Raw genomic sequence first — 10,934 nt, 5'->3', positions numbered from 1 at the left:
GCTAAGCAATATTGCAACAGATAAATAATAGTCTATTAATCTGTGCTACTACTTCATTTTTATTTATATCGTTTCACTTCAAAATACATGTGCATAAACTATTTTTATCCCTGAGCAAAAATAAAGCTAGATATTTTCTGGTATATTAGGTAAATCTGTTTTATCTGTTTCTGAAATTTTCTCTCTGGTATTTTTAAGATAGCTTAGGCTCTAGAAAACAGAAAAATATTTCCTTTTGGCTCATGGAGGAACCTTGGTTAATAATAGGTATGTGTCCATTCTCTGTATACAAAGAAGTGAATTTTTGCACATGAGTCAATTAACAGATTTGAATCCAATAAGAAATCAGTAACACATACATATTACAATTGAAAAGATTACAGGTTCCTATGTGCTGTTTATAAGAAGATCTTATATTTCAGAGCTGAATAATGAAGCTCTCTGGGTCAGATTTAATAAAGCAGATGCTCTAGTACTGCAGGCAGTTTTGCTTTACTGTCAGGCTTTTTTTTTCCTATTCCCAAGGAAGAAGAAATGGCAACAAGATTCGTGACCCTGAATCAAGGCTAAATCTAGTACAGTCTGGATGATAAACCACCTAAAATGGATCCATCTCCAACCCAGCCCACTGTGCATTACTGAGTTTATAAAGTACAACATGCCCTGTGAAATTATAGGTTGGCACATCCTCTATCCATCCATACCACAAGAAGCACAAAACCAGCTTAGAGTAACTGGCAATGGCATAGTGTTTTAAATTTAAAGAAATACAAGTTATGTAGGGGGTGGAGTGGGAGTGGGGATAGTTCCTAACTGTTCTTTTCTCCTGCAGAACACTGAATGTCTAAAACATGTTCAATCCTGTTAATGCTTGTCAAATATTTCACAGTTCAGCTTTGTTCAGATTTTTTTACTGACTATGAAAAATCAATTTGGTGAGATTCATATTCGCAGAGATGGAAACGCCAGAAGAGACCTTAAATAACCCTTTACCACTAAGTCTCTAGGTGAAGAACTGAGTCCCCTAAAATGAGGGGACTTGTTCAAGGTGCTGTAAAAGTCCAGTTTGAAATCCGAATCTACAGATACCCCTTCTCCAGATGCATTTCATCTAATCATTTCCTTTCAAAATTACACAATTTAGAGATGTTATACGATGTGATTTTACAGCTAAAATAAAGCATTCATACCCAGAGATGTGAAGCAATTCGCTAGTGCACAATTTCAATCGGTGTTTAGTCATTGCAGTCAAATAATATCATCATTCAATTACAGAGATCAATTTTAGTTCATTAGCAAAATAAAAGGCTTACAGAAAGTCCACAAAAATTTTTCAAAGCTGCAATCTCCTAAACATCAGAATTAGAATACATTTCAGGAAGGAAAAAAAACCCCTCACACAAAAATGTGACAAAAGTACTTGAGGTTAAACCACAGCTGTGCAAGACTCATTGCCTCACATGATTGTAGATCTGCTTCAAAGGCAGAATTCAAAGTTCTGTAAAAGTGAATGTATGTCATCACCAACTAATAATTTGCCATTTCCCATTTCTTGAGTTTTGCAGCTTTTCTGAAAGAGATTTAGGCCATAAGATACTGTAACCCAATGTATTATGTCTATATTCAGACTCAGTGACCTAGTACTACATAAAAGGCATGCTAGAGTTTAAAATTTTCACATGAGAATGACTACCTATATGCACAAATGGTGCTTCAAACAATGTAACTATTAAGAACAATGGCAAACTCTTCTAGCTTTCCAACCTATGAGCCTTCATTACTATCCAGACAAACACCAGCCAGATTTTAGGAAGTCTAAATTTATGTTGACATCTGTTATGATGATAACTGTGTTAGTAGTCCTTGAAGGAAATTATGTATAATACATAGTTGAACTATTGTTGAAGTTTATCAATCAGAGTTGGATATATTAGTGTTAAATCATGCTGATTTGTAAAGCAAAATTAGGGCTTTTCTGGTTAATTGGAGAAAAGAGTCTTGAGGACCTTCCTACCTGTCCCTTTGTTTACAGCCTTCTGAATATCTAGCATTACAGGGTGAGCCATTGGCACCTGGCTTGAAAGGGTCACATTTATTTTGTAGTTGTACTTCTACATAGACCACGAAGCCATTGTTTCTTCATATGACCATAACACAACAATTAGTGGTGCTCGTGATATTTGTCAATGTGAAAAATGTATTATTTTTCTTCCCTACTGACATGATCAGATATTGAAAACTGAAAACAACAGACTGAATCATGCTACTGTACATAAGCCCTTCTCAATGTGATAAACTCTTCTTCACTAATCTGGCTACTAAAATAGACATATAATCTTATTCACTTTTGTGATCATTTGTGTCCTGACACACTATCTTTAGAAATACCAATTCATGGTATTCTTAATATGTGGCAATTAGATCCACACAGTACAAGAGCAAGGATTCAATATTTGCATACCCAGTGCTATGGACACAACTACATAGACATAAAAACCCATGACTCTATAGACATAATGTTTTATTACATAGATTAATATGTATCTATGATATATAAACCCTCAGCCTAATTTTAATTATGCTCTAAAATCTAAGTGCCAGTGATTGTATATAGAAATTCCCTTCTTGAATACTTGTTTGTTAAATATGTCATTTAAAATATGATGTAAAAATCAAGTTTAATAAAGTCTTTAATAAAACAAGAAATTCCAACTAATGGAAATTCAAAAATGTCTTATTTTAAATTGCTTAATACAATAGGAAAACTAGAAAGATCTTTTGTGTTATTCTGTACAAAAAGGAGTTCCCTGACTAGGGAACCTGGACTAAGAGAAAAACAGACAAATGAGTAAGTGCAAAGTCGCAGTGAGATAAAAACTGAAATTTAAATGCTAAGTAAGGCAAAGGAAAAAGTCCAGAGAACCAAAGCAGATGAAGACTAATGACACATATTGCCCCAAAGCTGATCCCAGAAAGCAAATTGCTAAGGAAGAAGTAAAATCTTATCTAGTGGGAACAGGTAACTATTCAGGATCAAGCAATGGAGATTTGAAAGAATAACTGAAAAATACTGAAAACTGAGATTTGCCAAGGGCTCTAACTGCCTTTGAGGACTTGATGGTGACCTCTTTGAAAGACCATTTGGCTAAGCCCCAGTGTTCAAACTGCACAGACAAGCAAAGGTCAGAGCCCAAGAGTGACGGAACATTTACTGGAAAGAAGACTGACAATCATCGAGACACAAAGCTGACACAAGGCCCATGCAGGCTTTGGAGTATTGCTGAGGAAGGGCATCCTTTCAGTACGCATCATCCAGAAAACTCCTGGACAGTCCTGAAAGCTCACAATACGTTGCTTGCAATCTTGAACCACTTCTACTTTATCTTAGCAGGGAAATAGCTATTTGACTGTCCCTTACAGCAGAGCTTGGACATTGATTCATCCCATCTATACCCATATCGTATTGTATCATTGTCTCTTGTTTTTTTTTCCATATAATTTTTACTGTAATTAATAGAAGGGTTACATTAGATTTGCCAGATGGAAGGTTCATTAGTTCACATACATTGATACCCTTTCTCATGTCTTGGTCCCCATTTCTCTCCCCCCGAACCCCACCCTCATCTTGTTTTCTCCCCTTTCCTATCCAATTTCTGTTTTGAAAATACCACAATGGAAGAGAGCAGAATCCCACTGCACATCTCTCAATTAGTTTCACCTCTTTTACTTACCAACCTACTCATATGGATTTGGGGATAGGCTTGACACAAAAATATTAGTATTCTTCATGGTTTTGAACTTGTACTTCATTTCATAAATGAATCTACATTTGGGGGAATGCTGATGGTTATTTGTCATTGCTTTCTAAAACTTTTCAGCAGTGCCCTGCTTTCTCATGATATGCTTTCCAGGGCTGCCTGTCATCTTCATGTACATTCATCTTTAGCAAGGTAAACAGAAGTAAGAACAATGCTTGAATATATCTTATATTCATGTAGCTGGGAGGTAAAGGGAAAAGATAGAGCGATGGGATTTGGAAAACACTGGAGTGGAATAAACCACTCCATCAGTAAGAGACTCTCTGGGGAAAAACAATGACAAGGTATCTTGAATAGCTGCAATATTCTGTTTAAAGGCAAGCTTAAAAATATTTGCTTTTATTTTTCATTTCTAACTTTTCATTTCTCAAGGAAAACATTTAGGCATTTCTACTGCACTGAAAATATTACAAATTCTGAAGTATCAGCTTATCATCATATCAGCATAAACCCAAGTAGGCTCTAAGAAAGAAGCAGTGGTATCAGTCATAGATGAATTCATAGGACGAATATAGCAAAATTGTGGTTTTTCTGCTTAACAAGGGAAAAGAGCCTTGAGGACTTTTCTGCCTAAGCTGACTTCAAACTATGATCCTCCATTGTCAGCCTCCTGACTATATAGGATTACAAGTGTGAGTCATCAGCACATATAAAGATACCAAGAGAAATGTACATAGATAGATGGATAGATAGATAGATAGATAGATAGATAGATAGATAGATAGATTTAATTAGTGACTCAAGATATAGTATTTAATTTGATTGTTTTTACTCGAATAGAGAACTAATACCTTTTAATTCAGGGATTACATCATTTATTCTGGGAAAATAAAACATTTTCTTAGAATTGTTGTCTTAGAAATGGTCAAAATCTCTGGCCATAAAATAAATGCAAATCAAAACAACTCTAAGATTCCATCTCACTCCAGTTAGAATTGCCAGGATCAAGAAATCTAATAACAGATGCTGGAGGGGATGCAGACAGGAGGGATCACTACTACACTGTTGGTGGGAGTGCAAACTTGTTTAACCACTACAGAAAGCAGTATGGCAGTGCCTCAAAAGACTAAACATAGAGCTCCCCTATGACCCAGCAATTCCACTACTTGGCATTTACCCAATCATCCAAAAAGAAGGACATATTAAATCCACTAGCACAATGATGTTCATTGCAGCACTATTTACCATAGGAAAGATATGGAACCAACCCAGATGCCCTTCAGATGAATGGATCAACAAGATGTGGTATTTATACACAATGGAATTCTATGCTGTTGTCAGAAAGAACGACATTGCCCATTTGTAAGGAAATGGAAAGACGTAGAAAAAAAATCATATTAAGTGAAGTAAGCCAGACTCAAAGGAACATAGGCTCAAAGGTTTTCCTCATTTGTCATAATCAGTAGAAACCTTGGGCTCTCCTAACAGAGATTTGCAATAGAGCAAAACCTAGATACATAAGGCCATACAGTATGACGCTAAATGAAAGGACTTTCAGGATATAGAGACAAAAGCCATATAATGAGTGATTTTTGTCCTTAATGTACTATGTTATCTCTCTTTTGCTGTCCCTTGGTTATCTCATATTGTTACAGTATCTCACCAGGTTATCTGATATATTGTATATATGTGTATTTTGTTATTTGAAGTCGGATAGGGAAGGGAGGAAAACAAGATGAGCGGCAGGGGCTGGGGGAGGAAATGGGGACCAAGACATGAGAAATGGTATCAATGTTTGTGAAGTAATGCACCTTCTATCTGGTGAATATAATGTAACCCTTCTATTAATTACAATAAAAATATATGGGGAAAAAAAGAACTGTTGTCCTTAAAGGTAGCTGTAAATTTTACTCTTTGTAATAAATGCTAGCAAAGTCTCTCCAGCCAATGGAGGAACATTTGCTTTGCTTCAGTAGCCCTCTCATATTATTTTTCAGGCCACCAACAGACAGCAGATATCAAAATCAAAAGCAGGAATGCTTTTCGCACTCAGATAACTTATACACCTAACCTGATAAACCTCAAAGCAAGTTTAGCATCTTATTCTGATTTGGAACAGCAGCGCATTTCACTCCTCTTTTGTTGTCATGTCCCATTAAGTTTATAAAACACATAGACAGACACACACACATATATATATCTACATGCACTCTGCCATTGAAATTAATCTTACACTATTCTTCCACAAGAAAGGAAGAAAAACAGGAATGCCGATTCAATATTCAATTTCATTTATGTGGATATACAGATATGAATAAAATCATGTATATATGAGACAGATATCACATACATAATAATATATGTGGCTATGGATACATGTGTACTTACATATAATTCCCCATTGGTGGTTGAGCGAGAGTTGAGTTTATAGAACTTTAAATTAAAAGGTTATTTCCTTGAGACCTTCAAACACCTGTTTTTCAGCTCTAATACTTGGGGACTGTTTGATTTGAAAGGAAAAAGTTTAAATCAAAGCTTGGAAAGTATCGTAGATGGCAGTAATTAGCAATCTTGTTTTCTTTACATAATGTAACATACTAATGGACTACATTTTTCTTTGCTTTCTGCTGTTAACTTTGAAAATAAGCAAGTTACTCTCCAAATCAGAGCCAAAAACACCACAGGGTTTCTGGCTGTAAAGGGATACTTCATGCACAAATGTGGGAAAGGAAAAAGTTGATAAACAGCCAGTTGGGAAGTGTGAAGAGATTATTTTTATTTCATGGTGTTTTCAGTGTGTAGTATCTCAAATGTTCAAAAATATATCACTATGCCTGGAAGTTTGCAATCCCCATAGTAGATATTACCTAGTGTAGGGGAATATGGAATACTTACAATAAGAGCCTCTGTCTCTGTCTCTCCCTTTCTTTCACTCTTTCTGCTCCAAAACTAACAGGGTTAAAATGCAGTTCATTGAAGTCCAGCTTAAGCACATTAGTATTTTAATGAGTACATCTAGAAGATGCCATTTCTTAAAAAGTAAAACAGATGTGGATCCTCTGAGGCTGTTCTCTCACATTGGTTATTTTTATTTTTTCCCCAGTCAAGTGTATGGTGTTTTAAAGTGATTTTTCTTTGCTAACCATCTACTTTCCAACACTGAACACCAATGTATTATGATATAACACTCAAGGTTTACAATGATAGTGTTTGAACAAAACTAGAAAAAAAAACCTTGAACAAATTACAGTGTTCATTTCATTGTCTATCTTGTCTAAACTTATATCTATGCTGGGTACTGGTGACTCGTGTCTAATCCCAGCTATTCAAGAGAATGATATCTGAAGACTGAAGTTTAAAGTCAGCCTGAAAAGAAAGGTCCATGAGAATCTTATCTAAAATCAATCATTAAAAAGCCAGAAGTAGAGGTAATGTGGTAAAGTGCCAGTCTTGATCGTAAAATCATAAGGGAGAGCTTTCTGGCCTAGAGTTTAAGCCCTATGCCAGCTATAAATAAATAAGTAAATATAAAAGTATATCTAAATGCACACACACACACACACACACACACACACACACATTTTAACTACTATAGATCTCTAATCTGATAAGCTAAAGATGTGATTAAAGAGCCAAACTGCAGCATCTTTGCAACAGTCCTAGAGGATATATTTGCTTCTTTGTTAAACATGACCTATAATAGTCTAGCTCAGTTTTTTTTTATATTTTTATTGTAATTAATAAAAGAGTTACATGATATTTGCCAGATAGAAGGTGCATTAATTCACATACATTGATACCCTTTCACATGTCTTGGTACCCATTACCCTCCCCCCACCCACCACCCACCCCCTCATCTTGGTTTTCCCCCCTTCCCTATCAAATTTCAAATAACCAAATACAAATAAATTCAATATATCAGATAACAAAGTGAGGTACTGTAACAATATGAGATACCCAAGAGACAGCAAAGGAGATGAGAGATAACATAGTACATTAGGGGCAACAATCATTCGTCATATGGCTTTTGTTTCAATATCCTGGAGGTCCTTTCAATTTCTAGTTCAGTTTTTTAATGCCTCTAGCTTTTTTTAATTTTTATTTCTCTATCATTATTTATGGACTATCCTACTTTGACAACACACAAAGTATTTGAAATTCAATATGGCAAAATTGTAATTGTTTTTTTTAATCACTAAAGATGCATCTATTGGTACTTAGGAAGTGAAGAGATTTTTTTCCCAAAATGAAAGGCATTATAATAGGTAAGCAAAACTATTAAAAATTCCTCTAATGGGCTGGGAGTTTGGCCTAGTGGTAGAGTGCTTGCCTAGCATGCAGGAAGACCCAGGTTCAATCCCTCAGTATCACATATCTAGAAAAAAAAAAGCTGGAAATGGTGCTGAGGCTCAAGTGGTAGAGCTCTAGCCTTGAGAAAGTCCAAGGATAGTGCTCAGGCCCTGAGCTCAAGCCCAGGACTGGCTTAAAAAAAATCCTCTAATGAAAGAATAAAGATTATTTTTGTCTGAGTTCCAGTAATGAAGAACTGTGACATATAATGAACTGAAACTTTTGATCCATGACTATTAATCTTTTTATTGTTTTAATATTTTGTTTAGGTCTTCTACCACCTTCAAAAGCCATTTAAAATTAACCAAAGAAATTAACATATGAGCCTGAAACTGTTTGGATTTTTTTCTATTGATAAGTGGGGAGTCAATGACTGTTCATTCTGAAAAGCAGAAATTGTTTATACCATGAAGGAACAATTTAAAATGATCAACTAATCACAATGAGTAGTAGCTGCACGGGTACAACTGCACCAAGTACACCCTGTCTGTTGATTAGTTACAAAACAAGAAAATACATCTTGTATCTTGGACCCTCCATCCAAAGCAAATGACAGAATTCCCAGTTTAATTTTGGAAGCTAGTCAACCCTCTGTTTAAACTTCTGAAATAATATTGGTAAAATAGTCAGAATCACAGACTCCTGTTCGCTTTCCAATGACATGCAAAGAAGGGCTTATTTCTAGTAAATAAACTAGTTCATTGGGGAAAATAAAACATTCTTGTAAATATAAGATTAATGCTTTGAAGGAGATGAGGACAAGAAAGCAATGTAATAAAATCTCATTTTAAGCTAGTTTCTTTTTTACATGTGCAGTTTCTTATATTTTTTAAAAAACTAAAATACCCTGTTCTAAAGATACTGACAGATGGTTTACAAATATGATGATGTCTCTCTCTCTGTCAGTGTTGTAGTTTGATTAACTAAGTCATTAGAACTGAGAATGGCTCCGCCTAAAGTCCTTCTAAGTTCAGGACTTTCTGCCTTTTAGCCATTTGACCCTTACATAAAAGACATTTTACAGAGGAAATGGAGGACTAGCTGCCTCATAGGGAAACTTGGCCTGCAGTTTCTTGGAAAGATTACCAGTTTATGTTCACCAAGCTGGTCTGATTATCAATAGTATCTCCATTTGGGCAACAAATTTATCAGTTCAGTCTACTTCCAGTTGACCAGTGTTTAAGCTTTCCTACCTAATTTATTCAATGGAAATCTCATTTGTGTCAGCTTTGACCCAGTTTTCTGGCAAGCTAAATGCTATTTATCTTAGTCCATGCATCCTGCTTGCCAAGGTATACTTGGCATGATTGGGCAGATGGGCACCATTTATGAACTCTGTTCTTACTAATTCTTCTCACCTCGTGGGTCAGCCCATCCCTGTGAAAGCCAGACTGTGAGGAGTAGTTGACATGTGGATGTGGACACAGAAGACATTTCTTGGGCTGTACTCTTAAAAATAAATTAATCCACAAAAAATTATTGGAAATTTTAATTGAGTAAACCATGCTGCTACTGAAGAGTAGTGTGTGTAACAAATCTGAGTAAAACGTTATGTGCACTTACTTTCTGTAATTAAATGTTATGGAGAATTCTGTAATTAGCTATAGCATCTATATCCTCCCAGGTAAACTGTAGTCATGTTCAGTTTCCAAACTTGTGCTTGTCTTAGACATTATTTTCATACAAGATCAGAGAGGTTTACAAAGTAGATTGCAATTGAACACACACACACATACACACATACACATACACACACACACATACACACACACGTGTGTGTACACACACACACACACACATATATATATATATATATATATATGTTGTTGTTGTTGTTGTTCAGGTCAGGAGCATAGGTCATGGCAACTCCTTGGAGCAGCTGATCTTGGTTCAGACTCATCACTTTTCTCCATACCCCAGCCAATGCTTGGACAAGAAATATCCTTAGGAATAAAACTTCCACCTGCCCAAATAGGGTACTTTGCTTCAGTAGTTTCCTCTCACTTTAGTTTGTCTCCATGAAAATCCATCTCTGTGGGTCAGCTCTTACTTTTACCTAGATAGCAAGTATTTCCAATCTTTATCAGTTTTTAACCTTTCTCCATGAGTGGTAGGGGGATGTGGTGATGGGCATAGGATCACTTTATGCTGCTTAGGCTGGTCTACATTTCCTAATCAAGCTATCTCAGCCTGTCAGCTAAGATTACAGGCATGATTCACCATACTGGCTCTATCAGTTGTTAATTACTGACTGCTTAATGCCACTCCCAGGGTATTACATTTTAAATTAGTCATAGCTAATAGAAACATCTGGACTATTAAGGAAATACTTGGGGCCAGAAATTTCTTCCAAGTGACCCCCACCTTGCAGAAGTAGATGGGTAGCTACTGGATAGCTTTGAGCCAAAAGAAAAAGAATTCCTATGAAACTTAGTATTAAAATATATCTACTTTTTGGGGGCCGGGAATTTGGCCTAGTGGTTAAAGTGCTTGCCTAGCATGCACAAAGACCTGGGTTTGATTCCTCAGTACCACATACATACAAAAAAAAAAAGCCGGAAGTGGTGCTGAGGCTCAAGTGGTACAGCTCTAGCCTTGAGAAAGTCCAAGGACAGTGCTCAGGCCCTGAGCTCAAGCTCAGGACTGGCAAAAAAATAAAAATAAAATAAATGGATAAATAAAATATATCTACTTTTCTTTTGTGTCTATCCCCTCCATGCAAGTGTGCTGCAATCTTTCACTTCTCTCTGTGGGGATTGTGCCTGCAGCTAAGGGTTGTCAATAAACTTAGGGAAGAGTAGGTGCAGAAGAGTACATGTACAGCTG

This window comes from Megascapheus bottae, chromosome 4, assembly GCF_031878675.1.
Source record: "Megascapheus bottae isolate mThoBot1 chromosome 4, mThoBot2.hap1, whole genome shotgun sequence".
In the NCBI taxonomy this organism is placed as follows: Eukaryota; Metazoa; Chordata; class Mammalia; order Rodentia; family Geomyidae; genus Megascapheus; species Megascapheus bottae.
Note: the sequence above shows the minus strand (reverse complement) of the source record.